Raw genomic sequence first — 18473 nt, forward strand, 5'->3', positions numbered from 1 at the left:
ATAAATCCACGACTGGAGTTGGGTGAACCCTCCCCTCTGTTCCCTTTCTCCTTTTTCAGTGACGGCTGAGCCACTGTTGACGAGTGACGGCACACTCCTTCCATGGCTCACTGATACTGTCAGCTGAGGTTCTCACTGGGCCTCCCAGAAAGAACCTACACAGACCCTACTGCACCCTACTGCTGGGCTTTCTCTCAGTCTGGTGGCGCCGGGCGATGGTGGCACACGCCTTTAATCCTAGCACTCGGGAGGCAGAGGCAGGTGGATCTCTGTGAGTTCGAGACCAGCCTGGTCTACAGAACTAGTTCCAGGACAGGCTCCAAAACCACAGAGAAACCCTGTTTCGAAAAACCAAAAACAAAATTAAAAAAATAAAAAATAAAATGAACTCAGTCTGGTGGCCAAGTTCTGATTAGGTCAGGGAGGAAAAAACAAGAGTGTGCTGGCGGAAGCCCGCTCCGGTCGAGTCTATGAAGTCCCTCAGTGCAATTTCTAGTACATTCTGTTAGTGATATAATTTACAAAGACCTGCCTAGATTCAAGGCAAGGTTGGATTTCTCAGTGGGTGATGGCCAGGCTCTGAAAGAACACATGGTACCAGGTATGCTGCTGTGGTCTGTTTTTGAAAAATATACCCAGAAGAATGTTGAGGCTGAGGAGGTCGAGTGCCTGACATGGGGGACCCCCTAGAGTGACCAAGCTCGAGCCCAGGTCCTTCTTTCCTCTCTGCACATCATGTTTCCCAACATGACTGGTGAGTACCTCAGAAAGGCCCAGCCCTCTCCCCATAAGGAGAGCCGGGTACCACTTTACTACCAGCCAAACTGACTCAGGAGACAAGAGCTGCCAGGGGTCAGAGCTGGGGAACCCTAAGGTGCAGAGATGAGGTGGAAGGAAATGACAGCCGGCAACTCTTGGGATGTGTAACCTCAGATGGCAACAGCAGCCAAGGCGACCATGGGTAAGGGGGACGTAGGGAACATGACAAGAGACAGGTAAGGGGCAGGGGTTGGGAACAGGTCGGGGGGGGGGGCGCTTTGAGAAAATGTTAGTGTGATGCCAACCTCAGAGAAAGAAAGAGGAAGGTTTGTGGGAGGGGAAAAGGGCAACCCTAGGGGGCAACAGGAGGCTATGAGTGGTAGCCAGTGGTAATTGGAAGAGTTCAGTCACATTGAGGTCCGTCAAGCTCTCTGGCCAATGGGGGCAAGTCACACAGATGTGGTTCGAATTTGTGCTTCTGAACCCCAATTCATTCATAGGAGATGAAAAGACCATAATTTCTGCATAGACTATTGAGCAACCAAGCACACAATGCCCCTTTCACCAGGCCAGGGTCAGAGCAAAAGGGCTCTGAGAGATGCCTTCCCAGATCCAAGAGCAAGAAGGAAGAAGCTGCCGTGGTTGGACATCAGGCCATATGACCCTCCAGAGTCTATCTGTGGGTGTGGGCTCATGTGTCTGGAAGGAAGCACTGGTGACTGATCTCTTGGGCCCCATCCAAGTCACATCCCAGTCTTCACACACCAAGGAAGCCAGCCAGCCAGCCAGCAGCAGCAGGGCAGGCCAGCTATGATAGGGCATCTGTGCTCAACACTTGTGGGCACTGCCCACTGCCCCACCAGCCACAGCCACACATGTTTCCGCTTCTTCCTCCTTCTTTCCCTCCTACTCTGTGTAAACTCAGAAGACCATTCAACCTTGTATCGCTTTGGCCTCTCTTTGGTCCAACCCAGAGCAAGAGAGGTCAAGGTAGAAGGATGTAGCAGGAGCTGGGGACAAGACACTCTTACCTTTGGTCACCCAGAACATAGGGACAATTGGACAGGTGAAACATGCAGTAGCCTCACAAGTTCTGCTGTCCTGTCAGCTCTTTCTTATTTGTCCTTGCTCCTTCTCCCGATTCTCACAGAGAAGCCACACTTGGCACAGGGAAACCTTGGACTGAGCCTAAAAGGTTTCTCAAAAGTCCCCTCTGCTCCCTGGCGTGTCTTGTCTCTGAACCAGGATTATGGTTCTAGTGGATCTGAATCTACAGTTCAGATTCTCTTGCAGAATTTTTTTTATTCGCACCTTCTCTGGAAGGTTTCCCACCACCTCCCAGCATTCCAGCCCCCTGCAGCTATAAGGAGGGCGAGAGCAGCCGGTTGGTCGGCCAGTCTTAAATCTCTCTCGCACCTGTGGCTTTCCTTTGAGAGGATCAGCGGCCTGACCAGGGGTTTACCTTGTCCCCTCCTCTCCTGGCAGCTCACGCATCCTCCAGTTTAGTCCTGCCTAGACGGGATTGGGAAAGGGGGAGGTGGGGATCCATGGAAGTCATCACCCTAAGCTTTATGGAGTTTGCAAAGGGCCAGGTGCAAAGCTGAGTCCCGCCCTTTCTCAATGAGAGCCAGAGACGTGAAACAGGGACTCTATGGGGCAGGGAGGAAGTAAAGGGGGAGAGAAGACAAAAGAAAAGATAAAGGTTGTGGGGGAGGTCACCGCAGCGGGAGCAGGTCCACATGAGAAAGGATGCTAGACGCAGCTTGGTCATGTCGCAACCAGTCAGTGACAGGAGACAGGAAGTGTCCGTGAGTTGACAAAGTTTACTGAGTATGGAAGTAGGGTTCAGGGAAGAGTTAGGAGGGCTGAGTTTCACTTGAAAAGGAAAGGTAGCTGCTTTCCAGGAGACCCAAGTCACAATTCGCAGACAACTCACTATCCGGCTCTTCCCTTGAGAAACCCATTCCTGTCTTCCCCACCCTCAGACCTGTTCCAGAGAGGGACCTCCAGGCCACTAGATTCAAGCAATCCCTCTTCTCTTGCAGCCCCAACATTTATCTTTGGGTTATTTTCACTCCTGAGAACAAAGACGCTTTCTATCCAGCAAGTGGCAGGAACCCACACCTCTGACAAGTCATAGATCACCCTCAGGGAGGGCAGGAGGAGCTGGTACGGCACGTGGGCTTGCGGCCTGTTTCTTCTTTCCCACCTAGACCCTCAGAGGCGGTGTCTGGCTTGTGGCTTGTGCTAGGATCCCAGGCAGAAAGGAGAAATTGTGAACCACACACTGGCTCTAAAAGCTGGGGACCAAAATGGAACACGAAGATGAGGAATGGGGGACAGATGGTCAAGTTCTAGAAAGGCAGAACCACCAAGGATGTTAGCAGCCCTGAGGAATGATGACCATCTCAATTACTGAGAGGGCTTCAGAGAAAGCATCCAGAAGTCACCAGTACAGGACAGACAAATGCCGAACTCCTGAAACAAACACTCCAAATACATTTGGATGCATTAGTTTATGTGTGTTCATGTGTGTGTGTGCGTGTGCATCTGCACATAGGTGTGTTTATACACATACAATTATATACCTATACTGTACACATAGATATATGTAAGGATATATAGCGAAAGATGCAAACATATAAGCTATCTCATTTTTACACGTTTGGTAAGAAATTAAACACATTGATCTACTTAGACTTAGCCATATAATTTATAAACCATTCTGCATTTGTAAACATAGAATAGTCACCTTCCTATTGACTGTTCCACAGGTATATGAGTAATTTTTTCCATCATTTAAAAAAATAATTTACTGGGGCTGGAGAGATGGCTCAGTGGTTAAGAGCACTGACCGCTCTTCCGGAGGACCTGGGTTCAATTCCCAGCACCCACATGGCAGCTCACAACTGTCTGACACTCCAGTTCCAGGGGATCTGACACCTTCACATTGATGCACATAAAATGACTCTAAATAAATTATTTTAAAAAATGAAAAAAAATAATTTACTTAGTTTTATTTTGCATGCATTGGTGTGAGGGTTACAGACAGTTGTGAGCTGCCATGTGGGTGCTGGAAACTGAACCTGGATCCTCTGGAAGAGCAGCCAGTGCTCTTAACTGCTGAGCCATCTCTCCAGCCCCTCTCCCCACCCACCATCTTTTTTTTTATGCTCATGTAACTTACTCTTTTGTGAGTATTTATTTATGAACATCAGTAGGGTCATTCCTACAAGTACTGCCAGGCAGTTTGAGAGGTACATGGACAGGTTCCTCGACAACTATCGCTAAACTGCTAGAAAATGTTTCTAGAAAGAAAAGGCTGCATACACAGCTCTTAGCGATGTCTTAAAGGACAAGCTCCATAGCATCTTGGCGAACACAGTATGCGAGACAACTTTTCAATCCACTTTGGGAGTTGAGAACAGCAGTACTTCCGTGTGATTATATTGTATTTCATACACCACAAATAAGATTGAGAAACTTCTGGGGCATTTAAAGGTCATTTACACTGAAGGAAGCTCTGAAAATGCACAAATTCCTGGGTCCCAAACTTTAAATCTGAGTTAACAAAAGCCAAGTTAGTACTTAAAAGAACACTCATTGGGGTAGACAAGCCTTCATAAGTAGAACATGAAGTCTCTCATCTGTGAAGGGAACAACTGGTAAGTGCATTTTCACTAAAACGTTAAATGTCGGCTCATTTTAAGAGTGTAAAAACAAGCAACGAAACAGGAAGAGATGTTTGGTTATAAGTACAAAGAACTTAGAGCCAGGACATGCTGTGAATGCCTACCGATCAACAAAAAAACGAGAAAAATTAACAACCTAATGTTTTTAGACAGAAGCAAAATACAAAGAGATGTTCACAGACAAAGATAGATGAATGGCTGGGACCCATATGAAAAGATGTTTATTTCACAACTTTTCAGTAAAAGGCAAATTAAAACCACAATAATAATAATAATAACAATTACCACTGGTAGATGCTTAGCAACCGACTCTACAGGGAGAAAATGTTTTTAAAAAGCCCTAATTTGTAGCACTTCTTCGTCACAACATCTCCTGACACCACAGAATGTGACACCACAGAATGCAGAATCTGGGGATAAATGTAGAAGCAGAACCCTCAGAAGACACACAATCTGGCTCCCGTGTGTCACAGAAACTGCCACACACTCATGAGGGCTGAAGTGAAGGGTTAGCCATGCCAAGTGCTGGCGGGAAGGCAAACGGCTTCAGGGAGCGCCATTTGGTACCCACTGGAAAAGCAGCATCCTGGAAACATCAGACCTGATGGTGCTAGGTACCCTGAGGATACGAGTACACGCATGATTAACGTCATGTCAGCTGGACCACAGGGTGCCCAAACATGTGATCAAGCAAGATAGGGAGGGGATTTCTGGAAAACATTAACATCTGTATTGGTAAACTGAGTCCAGCAGGTCTAGACGAACCCCATCTGATCAGCTGAAGGAGTGAGAAGAACAAAGAGCCAGAGCAAAGGGAGACCCTTCCTACAGAACAGTCTGCAGCTAGAACACCAATCCTTCCACCTCATGCCGTGTCTCTGTCTGGCCTTTGAACGTCCTGGAGCTGCTTGCCAGCTGCAGAGGGTGGAGCATACCAGCCTTCTCCCAGCATTGCTACAGGGCCCAACTTCACATAGAGTATTATAGATGCTAGCGGTTCTCTCTGGAGACTCTCACCAGCATGTGGTCACCACGTCCTCCAGGAAGATGAATGTCCACATCAAACAGCAGTTTTATTTTTGATAGTCAAAACTGGAAACAACACAAATATTCCTCAAAAGCAGTGTGAATAAACACGGGGCTGGATTTCTGCCAAGGAGAGCTGCGCGGGGATGCGAAGGGTAAGCTGTGAATATTGACGAGGATGGAGCGCACAGAGTGTTGGGAAAGGTGAGCTGGGTCAAGTCTCTGTCTCTCTCTCTCTTGCTTGCTCGCTCTCGCTTGCTCACTTGCTTGCTCTTTCTACACACACACACACACACACACACAAACATGCACACACACACACACAAACACGCACACACACACACACAAACACGCACACACACACCTTTGGAAACAGACAAAACAGATCTTATACAGCACCTAAACAGCTATAGCAATTTTCTCTGGGCAGCAAGGTGAACAGTCTCTAGAGCAGTGGTTCTCGGCCTTCCTAATGCTGTGACCCTTTAATACAGTTCCTCATGCTGTGCTGTCCCCAAAAATTACTTCATTGCTACTTCATAACTGCAATTTTTCTAGTTATGAGTCATAATGTAAATATCTGAAATTCAGGATATCTGATATGCAGTCCTTATGAATGGTTGTTTGATACCCCCACAAAGGAGTTGTAACCCACAGGTTGAGAACCTCTGATCTAGAGCAACCCTTAGTGAAACAAACTGCACATTGGAAGTACATTCTCTTTTGACATGGGTGTAGTTATTTTTTAAAAAATGTATAAAGCCAGTTATACACTTAAGGTGTACAGCTTATATGGGTTATAAAGTTAGTTCGAAGTCTCATCAAAGAATAAGAAGTTTCCCAAGGAACCATGTGAGATAAATGTGTGAGTATGTCTGACCACTAAAGGGAAAATCTAGCTGTTCATTATGCCATCTTTAAAGAATAGGGAGAGCAGGAAAATGCACGGAGATTGGAAGTAATATGTGAAATGCTGGTCAAGGGCTAGGGCAACAGTTCAGGCATGGACCAATCAGGACCCGAACTAGGCAGACAGCATCAACAGGTAAAGAATGGGGCACAGTGGGATGGTGTCAGCAGACTGCCTGGGCATTGCTCCCCGAAGTTAATGACACTAGCTGTTAGTTTGGTGAATTTTGTGTGCCTAGAATATTGAGAAGCACATAATAAACCCACAGTGTTGTCTTCTGCATGAACCAAAACCAATGCCTACCAGGTTTAAAATACAGATAACTGAAGATGAGAATTCAGAAGGAAAGAGTTTAGAGAGAAGTCAATCATGAGAGTAGGGGCTGTGTAGCTCAGTTGGTTGAGCGCTTGCCTAACATGCCTGAAGTCCTGGGTTCGATGCTTAGCGCAGCATAAAGCCAGAATGGTAGTGTACACCTGTAATGCCAGCACAAGGTGGAAGCAAAACAAACCAGAGTTTGAGATCATCCCTCAGCTACACAGAGCATTCAAGGCCAGTCTAGACTACACGAAACTCAGTCTTAAGACTGTGAGTTAGGTTGAGGTGGAACCATGTAAACCGCCAACTGGACTGGTCTCACAGTGACAGAAGCAAGATGAGGGCTTGGGCCAGAAGAGCCTGCCAGCCTGTCTACACATGAAGTCATCCTCCAAGAAGTCACTGCGAAAGCCGTGGGCAAACGACACAGCAAGGGAGGAAAGAGGGAGGTGACCGAGGAGCAGCATCAGGACCAGAAGGGGAAGATGTGGGAAACTCAAGATGAATCAGGACGGTGAGGCATCAGCCAAGGCAGCCAGTAGAAGAAGCCTCAAGTGTAAGGTCTGAGAGATGTTTGCTCATCACCCCTGCTCCTGGGGCAGTGCCAAGAGAAAAGCTCAGCAGGCGAAGACTGTGAAAGAGGAACAGACTCTCTCTCTCTCTCTCTCTCTCTCTCTCTCTCTCTCTCTCTCTCTCTCTCTCTCTCTCATACCTAGTTTATATGACACTAGGGATGGAGTACCAGGCTTTGGACATGCTAGGTAAGTACCCTATCAACTGATCCCAATCCCAGCTCTCTCTTACCATTCATTATTAAATCTGTTCTGTAACAGCCCTAAGACCTGGTCTCTCACTGAACCTTTACGCTAAGCGGCCTGGCAGTGCGCACCTGGGATCCATCTGTGCCTGAGGTTACAGACACAAGCCACTGCACTGGCTTTTGTGGCTCCAGACTCAGGTCCTCTCATCCGCACAGCCATTGCTCTTACCTGCTGAGCCCATTTCCCTAGCTCATCTTAATGACCGGGTCTAATGCGAATTGCTTAAACTTCAATTTCCCAACCTTTCTAGTTGATTGAGAAAGAGTTTAGCAGCCAGGTGGCATACATCTTTAATCCCAGCACTCTAGAAACAAAGACAGGCAGATTTCTGAGTTCCAGGACCCTGTCTCAAAGAAACAAAACAAAACACAGAGATGGGGAAGTTGGGGTGATCCTATGTCCCAAGGTGCTAAGAGAATTAATTAAAGGTATATGAAAGAAATGTACGAAATGTCCCAGAATAGAAACTTCGTTCTTATTCTCATGCTCTTCCCTCAATTGCCATGTGCCAGGTCCTGTACTAGGCTCTGACACTTGGGGAAATGATGAACTGATTATATACCACAGAGTGGTAGTGACTTCCTGGTGCTCCAGGACCACACATAGAGCATGGAAGGAGGCCGAATTTGGTGGCCAAGCACAAAACCTAATAAAGTTGTTCCAGATGCTTCCACCAGTATGAAAATGGTGGCAATCCTGTGAAGGGTTGTTTTAACAGGATTGGGGGAGAGAGCAGAGCCATCACGGGAAGAAGCCACAATTACCTCCAAGAAGACCTCTAAGGACGGAGGATGTGGAGGTGGTCAGAGGAACCGAGGAAAAGGCAGGTGTGAGGAATAGAGAGAGTTGAACTGATGAGCAAGATGCTCCTTGGAGCAGGGGATGTCATGGATGGAGGGGCTTTAACTTAGGGGTACCATGTTTAATGACTGGGGTCTGATGTTGATGCAAATTGTGTATGAGAGGGAGGATGGGGGGCTGTGAAAAGAAACAAACATAATTACACAAAATTTGATATGAAATAGGCAGTGATTGGTTTCAAGGCCTCATAGATACCAAAATCTGAAGATGCTTAAGATATGTGTGTAACTCAGTTCAGCATCCTCATGTGACCTATGCACTTCCTCCAGGATGCTGTGGGTAGCTTCCAGCTCAGGCACCCACCCGCTGCAGTGCAGGTGCAAAGACCAGTGGGCTACATCGTTTAGGGAATAATGACAAAGACAGGAACTCTGCACCTAGAAATACAGATGCTCTCCCGTACCACAGCCACCCCCAAGTATATTGATTTGATCCTTGACTAGGTGACCACACAGATGCAGAGCCCTAAGGTAGAGGACTGACTGTATATATTTATAAGTAAATCATTCACAGCCAAACTTTTAGATTTGCATTGATCAATATGAAAGCCAACTGCCCTCCACTCCTTGGTAGGACTTTCTAGGGTCCCCTTGGCTTCTCCTGCATCAAAGGTTCTGTGGGACCATCTTCTATAGGCACACTAAAGAAACAGCTAAGCATACCTCCAGTGTGGCAGATTAAAACCTGTTCTTTGTGCTGGGTGTGGTGGCCCACGCCTTTAATCCCAGCATTTGGGAGCAGAGGCGCTCGGAGCTCTGTGAGTTCCAGGCCAGCCAGGGCTGCAGAGTGACTCTAGATCAAAAACATTTTATTGTTGCTTGGTTTTTTTTGTTTGTTTGTTTTTTGCCTTTTAAAATTGTATTTACTTTGTGTGTGGGTTCACATGCTCCAAAGCACACATGTGTAAGTTGGAGGAAAACTGGCAGGCGCTGGTTCTCTCCTTCCACCTCAGAGGTCTTGGGATTCCAGTTCAGGTGGTCAGGCTTGGCAGCAAGTGACTTTACCAGCTGAGCCATCTTGCCAGCACCCAGAAAATTTTCTTTCAGTTTCATGACATCTTTTGGTAACAACACATAAATGCAAGGGATTTCTTGGTGAAGCTGCCATCAAGGCCCTTCTCTTGGATAAGCTATGGGAGGCATAATCGTTGAAGTGACGATATTCACTGAGCAATATGTTGATGTCATGACTTATAAGCTTTGAAGTATGTCACTGGCATCAGTATTTTGTGTGCAATGAGCTAGAGTCACGTTCTGCCTATGTCTTGATGATAAGTTGACAATCATAAACACATGACTTTACAGACAAGTATTTTATCTGTGTATAGGATTACCGTCAATTTGTGCCATAAAATTGGAGGAATTCAGATTAAATCTTATTTCACATAAAAGGGAGAAATATGAGCTGTGTTTATAATTGTGTAAGCTCCTGGTAGGAGAACCTTTCTGTTTTGATATGGTATTGATTAGAACCAAATTCTTACTTACCGTTTATTGATAGCAACAATGGTTCCTACACTAGCTCGTGTTGCTGTAATGATTTGACATGTGAGTCTCCTGCTCCAAATCCCAAACCTGTGAAGTTAACCGTGTTTGGAAGTAGAATCTTTGCAGACAGAGTCAGATTAATGGTTTTAATATCATCTTTATTGCTGGGTGTGATGGGCTCACACCTTTAATCTCAGCACTCAGGAGGCAGAAGCAGACTTTCCTCTGAGTCTGAAGCCAGCCTGGTTTACAGGGTGAGTCTCATACCAGCCAGAGCTGCATGGTGGGATTCTGTCGCAAAGAACAAAAACAAAAGAATTATCTGGATTATTCAGATGGGCCGGAAACCCGTTAACAAGTATCCTGGAAGGAAGTAGAACATATACAAAGATGGAGTAAGTCTGAGTTAGACGAGCAAAGGCCAAGGAATAGCCACTAGAGATGAGAGGCAGGGAGGATTTCCTCTTGGAGCCTCGTGAAGAGGGTCCTCTCGGTGCTTTAGCTTCAAACTCCTGAACTCCAGAATTGTAAGTCATTTTAACCATCCAGCTTCTGGCCATTTGTTAGTTACAGTAGCTGTAAGGAAGACGCTAACATTACAGACCCCAAACTTCACTCCTACTCGGCTCCCCAAACATTGACAAATAAGACTATAATAGACATCCGATGTGAAATGCCCTCGGGCTATGCATCTCAAGCAGCAAGCTACACACAAGGACCTGAAAGCCACATAAGAATGAAATGTCTACTGGGGACTGGGGATATAGCTTAATAGATAAAACACTTGCCCTGCAAGAGTAGGGACTGGAGTTCTGATCTCCTGGATCCGTGGAAATGCTGAGTGCGTGTGATGGTACATCTGTGATTCCAGGACTGAGAAGGCAGAGAGCATCTCTGAACAAGATAACTAACTGCACTAGTCGGTATCTGCAAGACCCTCCCTCGGTGAGTCAGATGGAAAAAAAATGAGGAAGACTCCCAAAGTCAGCCTCTGCTCTTCACACTCATGTATACACATGTGCACGTACACACACACACACACACACACCATGGAAGAAATGGCAAGGCAAAATCAGAGTAGCAAAAGACCACTGATCTCAAACACTCTGGTTTCCATCTTAACAAACTTATCATAACCCCAAAGTGTTCTAGCAGATTTCTCTTTCACGTTCTTGGGAAGAGGTACACACTTAAGCACTCTTAGCTTAAGCTCTTGGGCTGCTTGTAATTGTCAATCAGTCTCTGCTTGTCTTTCCCCAAGCTCTACATGGAGCTAGCCAGAAGGCATTACACTGAGCCCTGGTTCTAACAGAAAAGCAATACTGACTGCCGAACATGAGAGGTGGGACAAGGAAATCCTTAGCAAGCACGAAGGGCCCCCTCTAATTACCCTTAGCACAGGAAAGAAGAAAGCGTGGCCCCATCCCGAGGGCCGTCTAGGGCAGGAGTGAAGCGGAAATCTGGGAGTAAAGTGAATACACCCATCAGATTCTACCTCTCTGTCCAGGCAAGGTTCTCAAACCAGAAAGAACAAATATTGACAAGTCGGGTTAGTGGCTACAGTTAGGGAGAGCCGAGCGTGTTCTCCCTCCTCTGGTTTTCTGTAAATAGGAATCTCTTGACTCATATTTTACAAACTGAGACTCAGAGGAACCCGTGGGCGAAACAGACATGGTTGAGACCTTCCTCCGTCCTGCTGCTGTGGGATGCTGTTCTCTGATTGTCTTCATCACGGCAGCTGTGACTGCCTGAAAGCACCCCTCAGCACAGGCCTGTTGACATTTTGTCCTGGGGAAGGGCTCATTAGCCCCTCACAGAGATTACACTGCTCACTCCTTCACTCCCCTGCTAGCTATGTGCAATGCTGCCCTAGCTACACATCATCTTAGGGGGTGCTAGGCCCCAGGGACACAGCCTCTCATGCCTCAGAAACACCCAGCAGTTTCTCTCCTCAGGACAGTGGCACCGGCTCTTCTCCAGCCTAGAACGTGGTCCCCTTGCTCCTCCCCCCCCCCCCCCCCCCCGATTTCAGCATCCCTGAGCATCGCTTCCTTGGGAAATCTACCTGATGCTTCGTTAGCATTTTCTCATAGTTCTTTGCTAAGACAATTTTAAATTTTAAAGGGTGTTTCTCCGTATACAGTGTTTAATGTCACATTACCCCACTGCAAATGAACCCCTGGGAATCAGGCTTTGCTTTGCCCATAGCCACATCCCTTGTGACCGCCGCCAAAAACTCATACCGCATAACAACTGAAAGTGCTAGAAAAATTAGGTGTCTCCTCTGGTCATCCATTTCCTTGTGTGCAAAATGAGGTAATGATGGTACTTACTCTACACGGTGCCGAGAGAGGACCAAATGAGTCAGTCATAAAACAAAGGGCTGAGGGCGGTTTCCACATGCACCGAGGACACATTAAGTATCATCTTTAAAAGTTTTTATTTGTTATTGTGCGTGTGCATAATGATGTGGGCCAGGAAGCACATGGACCACACTTGTGTGGAGGTCAGAGGACGTCTTTGTGAAGCTGCTTCTTTCCCTCCACCCTTGTGTGGACTTTTGCGATCCTACTACAGATGCCAAGCTCACACAGTGAATGCCTTCACCTGGTGAGCCATCTCCTGTATTAGTTCTTTAAATAAACACAACCGAACCGGACGGTGGTTCAGTAGAGTCTTTGCTAGCATGCACAAGACCCTTGGGCTTAATCCCCAGCACTGCAAAATCCAGGTAAGTGGTGCTTGCCTGCAGTCCCAGAACTTGGTAGGCGGAGGCAAGAGGATCCGGTGTCCAAGGTCATCTCTGGACTTACCCAGTGAGTTCAAAGCTAGCCTGGGCGACTTGAGATCCTGTCAATAAATGGATGAATAAATAAAACTTTATAGAAGTCAGTTTTTGCCTGAAAATAAAGTGTGCTATTGGGAGATATAGAAGCAATTGCCTCTCTGTGTGTTCTGTTTGTCTGTGATGTGCAGTTTTTTAATCTTCTGTTGCAGCACTGTACCGTCAAACCATCAAGTGCTGCAAACACTCAAAACACCTAGACTCAGCTTCTCATAGGTTTATTGAATTCAACATAAACGAAGAAATTAGGAGGTGGACCTAAAAAAGCAAGTGGGCGTGGGGAGGACGTGTTTGAAGTCCAGTAAGGTTGAGGGTTCCCAGCAGATCAGACAAAAGTTTAATAAAAAAGGAGCTACCTCCATCCTCCAGGTTCCTTTTCTGTTCTCCCTTCTTTCTGCCAACATTGCTTTTTGTGTCTACTCTCTTCCCGCCCCTGTACAAGGCTCAGGATCTCTGATATGAAGAACACACTGCCCCTGGGTTAATGAGTGTAAGCTGTCGGGATAGCTAAGCTGAGCAGCACCCAAGCTAGTTCTTGGGGTGGTACTGGCTTGACAAGAAGGTGGTTGCAGAGTGCTTGGCAAAAGCCCACATTGACGGGCAGCATTCAAACTCTGCCCTCACACTGACACCCCCAGAAACCACACAAAAAGCCTAGTACTGAATGGAACCCCAATCCAACCCAAGCCCCCAAGCCTGGTTCTTCCCAGAGCAATCAGAATACACCCCAGTGCCAACACTGAACAAATGCTAAGATACCTCAGACATAAACTCTAGCTCCGAAAACGACGTCCTACGTGGCTCTTAGTTCCAACTTCAGTGCCAGTTCCAAACTCACCCGCCTGTCAAAGAAAATATGGCAGAGGCTCGCCAGTGTCCCACAGCTGGCAGCCTTGTGGAACAGCTGTCTGCAATTTGCATGTTGCCGTCTGTAGTTTGTTTTTATTTGCCTTTGCTTTGTTGTGAGACAGGGGCTCATTATGCATCCCAGGCTGGCCTTGAACTCACAATCTGCTGGCTCCTCCCGTGTCTGGTGAGTGCTGGGATGACAGGTGTGTGCTACCACATGCAGCTTGCAATTTGTAACTTGAAATGTGCCACAACCAGTTGTCCTTTGGGACCTGTGCTGCTAGTAACAGAGTCAGTACACCGAACTCTCAGAAAGCGCCAGACTTTTGGAGCCCATGGCCAAAAAGCAGGAGCACACAAATAGCATCATAGAACATTCTTAAGAAACCCCTCTACAGCCCTTGGTCTGCAGGAGTCATCAGGAAGCGGGATTGCCCTTAACTCATAAATGCTGAGTGACTGCCAGCCTCCAGGAGGAGAGTCCTACAGAGAGAAGAGTCCAAGGGGAGCTTGGCTTTTAAGGAGACCTCAGCATGTTTGACACTTGCTATTCAGCCTCCTCCAGAGCCTCAAAGGCTGACTCTAGGTGCCAGGTCCGTGACACGCAGAGCAGGGGACCAAATGTGAGGCTGCTAAGCAGTGGTTCCCATGCCTGACTCAGAACAAGAGGCCTTAGGGGAAGTCCCAGAGATGTGCTCCTCCGAAGCCGGTGAGGTCAGTCTGGGAATGTGACTCCAAAACGAGCTGTCAATCAAAGAAATCAAGACAAATAACAGGCCTAGACACAAAGCCTGGGGGCAGAGAGGAAAGGAGAGCAGTGAGGGTCAAGAGGAAAAACAGCCTGTTAGAGCAAGGGAGTGAGGGATGGGGGCTGGAGGGGAGGCAGGCAGCCCGAATTCAGCTTGGGGTCTGAATGCCTACACCCCATGTACAAGTTTTTGTGGAAAAGTCAATTTCCTTTTTGAACAATCTTTTTCAGATTAAAAAATAATGGAAGGAAACTAAGAAAGTACAAAGTTTACATAAGCAAATTAAAATGGGCTTTGTCATAGTCTCTCAAAGACCAGCACTTAATCATTTCAAGAATGTGTCCCTTTAGCCCCAAGCTCATTGAGTAACCCCTAGGAGGGAAAAGAAAACACCACCCGAAGCCCCTTCTGCTCCTGTCCTTTGTCTCGGCGGCGGGCAGAGCCTCCAGAAGGAAGCTGAGGCCACAGTCCACACACTTCCTGCTCCTCACACCTAGGTGGAGGCCACGGGCCTCTCCAGGGAGGGCTCTGGGTCCTCTGTTATTCAAGTCACTTGTCACTGCTCCGCATCCCTTGCCTGAGCGCTCACACCTTTGGGGAAGGCTGCCTGTTCCCATCATCCTCGCAGGGTACCCTGCTGGCACCACATTTACATGCACGCACAACACACTCACCACACACTCCTCTACTAGACTGCCACACTCAGAGTCACAGGTGCGCGTGCTTACGCACACATCAGTTACCTGCTCCTTCATATCACCCACCCCCCATGACTTCGTGTAAAGCCTGGCATTTGCTATACACAGGCAGCACCCATCAATCTTCCCAGATGGTCAAACAGACATATGTCAGGAAGACTCTGACCTTGGAAAAAGAAACCAGATCTGAATGGCAGTCTCAAGGATCGTTTCACTCGCCCAACCTTCCCATCTTCTCTTTCCATTCCCAATAAACTCTTGCATACCGCATGCCAAAGGAGGAGGAGTTATGGAAAGGAAAGGGTGTCCTAATGGCTACCACTCCACAATGTGTGCCCACTGGTGAGGGAAGGCCCAACAGGACTAGGTTGTCTCTCAGCTTTAACTCCCTCAGTTCTGGAAGGCCTCACAAATGCCCAGAGGCTGAAATGCATTCAGCAGCTTCTTGGAGGGTATAGATAAACTCCAGCAGCAGAGAAGCCCCCTGAGAAGGGAAGGAGGAAGACAAGGGGTACAAAAAAATGGGCTCCCAAATGACCCCCGGGGTACTCACTCCAAGCTCCAACATTTGTAGAACTGACAGAAGTCAAAACCACCACAGTGTGACAGGCCAGGGCCAGAATGGCAGCCCAGCCCGCTCGTTTCCCTATCACAGCAGCTGGTCAAGCTCAACCTTTATCAGTCTTCTTGATCCTGCGCCAGCCGCCCTCACCCCAAGGCATCTTACTGCACAACACGTTCAGCCCTGGAGCAGGTGCCCAGATACTTGTGATGTCTGTCATGTCTACAGGACATTCTAACACCACACATGGGCTCGGACTGCAAGGCCAGCTTGGAGCAATGACTGTGACAAGCCACTTCTTCCAGCCTCACCCCAGAACACCAAATACTGGCTCCCCTCTTCCCTGCTTCAAGACTTGCCTACTACAGTATCTAAACTAGGTAAATCTTCTAGTCTTGAGTGATACACACACACACACACACACACACACACACACACACACACCAGGCTTTAATCTGCAACCCACCTCCAGGTCCATTAGCATTTTTAAGGTTCGTATTCTCATGCACATCCGGTGCTGGGATTGTCCTCTTCCTCGAGGCATTAGCACCTTCCACAGGCCTTTATCACCCCAGCCTCTCAGGCCTGGGGTCAGCCTTCAATCCACAAGGACCTGGAGAGGAGAAGGGAAGCCCAGTCACACTTCCCCGACACGTTTCACAGCCTGTCTCTTCCTGTTGGAGGCACGTCCTGAGGTCTGGAGCCCCTTCCCACACCTTCTCCCTCCCCCAGAGATGTCCCCCTAATCAGTAGGCATCAGTCGGCTCTAATCAACCCCCTGTTTTGACTATTTTAGCAGCAATAAAAGGGCCATAAAGAGCAAGTCAGTGGGCCTCCAGCAGCACCGAGCTCCTGCTCTGTGATATAATGAAAAACACCCAGTGCTTCCTCGGAGCCCTAAGTGACAGCCCTGGCAGCAGAGCTATTGGAGGAAGCCTAATTATGCTATAAATTAAAGGGCTTTTTTTTTAACCCAACATTATGACCTTTAATAAGATTGTTTTTACAACCGGCTGTCAATAAATCATCCAGGAGCGCCAGCAAGAAGCCTTCTCCTAGACCTTCTGCGACTTTCATTAGCTGCAGTTTATTTGGGTTTTGGTGTACTATGGTGTTTTTTAAATCTCAAATTAAAGGCTCTGAACTATAAAAGCTAATTCAAAAAGTTCTAGTTTTGGCCTCTGAAAACAAGCCCTCCACCCCGCCCCACACACACCCCACCTCCACTCCAGCCCAGCCACCCCCATTGGAGAAATTGGCTGAGATGGGCCCAAGTTAGGTGGTCATTCGCTGGGAAAGATGACAAGAGGTTGAGGAGACACCAGTCCTGGCATCTGGGAGTATCCCAAGAACCTGAAGGTGACACGCCCAGAGAGGACAGCTGACCCAGCCGAGGACCAGCATAAACGGTGATTGTGGAGAGCCACTGGCCAGCTCACAGACAGACTGGGAGAGGACAGCCCTGACACTTAAACCTGCGACCTTGACCTGATAGGGGAGAACCACCGAATAAGCCGTTTAACCCATTGCTCAGAACTTGCTTTCCTTCTTTGTTGTTGTTTGTTTTGCTTTGTTATGCTTTGTTTTTCGAGACAGGGTTTATCTGTGTAACAGCTCTTGGCATGGGAGGTCCTTTTATGTATGTGTTGCTTTTATCGGTTAATAAATAAAGCTGCTTCCGGCCAATGGCTTAACAGAGTAAAGCCAGGCAGGAAACCTAAACTAAATGCTGGGAAAAAAGAAGGTAGAGTCAGTGAGAAGCCATGTAGCAGCCACTCAAGACAGACGCCTCGGCCGGAGTCCATTGAAACTTTGCCAGGAAGGCCAAGACCTCATGGTGATGCACAGATTAATGGAGATGGGTTAGTTTGGGGCATAAGAGCTAGCAATACGCTTAAGCAATTAATTGGTCAAACGGTATTACAAATAATACAGATTTCTATGTGGTTATTTTGAGTCAGTGCGGCCAAAAAACAAACTAGTAGCCTCTGCCAACAAGCTCTGACTGTCCTGGAACTCACTTTGTAAACCAGGCTGGCCTTGAACTCAAAAAGTTCCTTCTGTCTTTGCCTCCCAAGTGCTGAGATTATCTACCCTTAAGAACATATAGAAGCATATTTAGAGGTAACTGCTATAGCAAGATTATTCAGTCAGAGGAGCCAGTTAAGAAAAGCAGAGCAGGAGATGACTCAGTAGCACAGTGCTTGCCACACAACTTCCCAAGTGTAAGGACCTAAATTCAGTCCTTGTGCCAACGTAAAAACCCAGGTGTGGCTTCTTATACCTGTAATCCCAGCACCAGTGAGATGGAGACAGAAAGATCCCTAGGGTTCCCTGACTGGCCAGCCTAGCCTAACCCCTAATGCTGAGTCCCAGGTTCCCATGAAAGACCTCATTTCAAAAAACAGTGGTTGGTTTGGTGCCTAAGGAATGACATCCAAGGTTGACCTCTAACCTACATACATACACACACATGCACACAAAAGAAACAGAACAAATGAAATGAGGTTTTTGTCTACCTTTTAAGAAAGCAGAATGCCAGGCAGTGGTTGTGCACGCCTTTAATCCCAGCTCTTAGGAGGCAGAGACAGGCGGATCTCTGTGAGTGTGAGACCAGGTCTATAGAATGACTTCCACTATAGTTAGGGTTACAAGGAGAAATTCTTTCTCAAAAAGAAGAAAGGAAAGGAGGGAGGAAGGGAGGGAGGGAGGGAGGGAGGGAGGGAGGGAGGGAGAGAGGGAGAGAGGGAGGAAGGAAGGAAGGAAGGAAGGAAGGAAGGAAGGAAGGAAGGAAGGAAGGAAGGAAGGAAGGAGAAAGAAAGAGAAAGCAGATATCCGATAGGCATCATGTTGCATCTGGCTTACCAGCACAGGCGGGACTCTGGAGCCTAGGTTT

The 18473-nt window shown here is 47.4% G+C and overlaps 1 long non-coding RNA gene across 1 annotated transcript; it reads right to left on the reverse strand.

Moving 5' to 3' along the window:
* Positions 1-12330: 12330 nt before the first annotated feature.
* Positions 12331-16425, reverse strand: LOC142839477 (uncharacterized). Its single transcript, XR_012908762.1, has 3 exons — positions 16044-16425; positions 13479-13561; positions 12331-12724 (listed from the first exon to the last, which is right to left on the reverse strand). It is a non-coding gene; the product is annotated as an uncharacterized LOC142839477 (long non-coding RNA).
* Between the last annotated feature and the right edge of the window lie 2048 nt (positions 16426-18473).

Source organism: Microtus pennsylvanicus, chromosome 21 (genome assembly GCF_037038515.1).
Source record: "Microtus pennsylvanicus isolate mMicPen1 chromosome 21, mMicPen1.hap1, whole genome shotgun sequence".
NCBI classification, from domain to species: domain Eukaryota; kingdom Metazoa; phylum Chordata; class Mammalia; order Rodentia; family Cricetidae; genus Microtus; species Microtus pennsylvanicus.